The sequence below is a fragment of the Anarrhichthys ocellatus genome, unplaced genomic scaffold, assembly GCF_004355925.1.
Source record: "Anarrhichthys ocellatus isolate YVR2014 unplaced genomic scaffold, GSC_Weel_1.0 scaffold5, whole genome shotgun sequence".
Taxonomy (NCBI): domain Eukaryota; kingdom Metazoa; phylum Chordata; class Actinopteri; order Perciformes; family Anarhichadidae; genus Anarrhichthys; species Anarrhichthys ocellatus.
Genome location: NW_022280035.1, coordinates 2,734,535 through 2,735,843, shown reverse-complemented (window position 1 = coordinate 2,735,843; position 1,309 = coordinate 2,734,535). Strand labels below are relative to the sequence as shown.

General features: G+C 47.1%; 1 protein-coding gene across 2 annotated transcripts in view; it reads left to right on the top strand.

Annotated features, from left to right (window-relative positions):
• The window catches only part of LOC116382443 (uncharacterized), a 17,741-nt gene that overhangs the window by 7,282 nt on the left and 9,150 nt on the right, over positions 1-1,309 (top strand). The gene's annotated exons all lie outside the window — the stretch shown is intronic.

Sequence of the window (1,309 nt, the reverse complement as noted above, 5' to 3'; positions counted from 1 at the left end):
CTCTCTCTCTCTCTCTCTCTCTCTCTCTCTCTCTCTCTCTCTCTCTCCCCCCAGTTGTAAGCCACTAATCTCATAGCGTGAGAGTACCACTCGCATCAAGCGCTAGGAGTTTGTCCTAATCATGTCACAAGCTAGCGAGAGGGACTGTCACCTGTGGGACGAGCGCGTTAAAAAGCAGGGGAAACTAGTTCAGACAAAACTAGTGAGCTGCAAGGTTGGAAACACAAAAGCATGACTGTGCATCAGCAGAATGTGACATCACTACAGTTGCGTAAGAATTGCTGTCGCCTAACCAATAGTGGCACTCTTGTTTGTGATGTTTGTGTCATGTTTATGTTTTTTTTTTTTTACTTTGTGATGCTTATGAAGCCTACGAAATGAAACCCAAGTCATCTCTTTGTGGTTGAAGATGCAGCTGGTGCAAATGCCGCAGAAGAGATTGAGGCAGTGGAAAAGTGCAAAAATGAAACTCCTCATCAGTAGACACCTAAATGTCAATGAATGACAACGACAAGCAACCCGCCTTAGTAAATGTCACCCACAAGGTTTGCAGAATACCTGTTAACCGTTTCCACTTGCTCCCTGCTGACCTCTGCGTGCACACTCGCATGTGCAGCGCATGCACGTGTGTAGAAGAAGAGAGACTCTGCAGCAGTCTGGTCAGAGGAAGAGGAGGAGATTTTTTTTCTTTGCTTCTGCTGACTGGCTGACCTGCATGTAATTAGTCAAGTCATATTTTTAACTGATATTGCGTAAAAGCCAGCTTAAGGAGCCATAGCTGCCCTATTTATACCCAAGGGACTAATGGCCTGTACCACTTCACAGGGGGATTTCCTCCCAGAACTATACTAAGCCTTCCTTAGGCCGTACCAGTTGGGATTCACGGGGATTAACCCAGCAATACATTACAGCCGTCATCCTCTCGTCTGCATCACTCACGCTGTACTACTCTCCTCCAATCAGCTCTGCAATGTTTAGCGTCCTCTGTTTACAACAAGAAGGCGGTGTATTCTGTATAATCTTTGCTGCACTGATGGCACACCACTGTTGATCTTATATCCTTCATCAAAAGGCAAAAAGTGTGCTAGTCTTTTCATGACTGAGCACACATCCAGAAAGAGTCACTCTTAAATTGGGTCTTTGCGTGCCGGGCTGCTGGCTCATCCTGTTGAAGAATGGGCCAGCGCCCTGAAGGCTGACCTGGCCTTTTGCCCAATAAGCTATTGCCCGTATCACCCTGTCCCTTTATCAGCTTAGCCCTGCTCCTTGTGGAGTAAGCCACTACACACGGCTAGTAGTACTCCCCCCC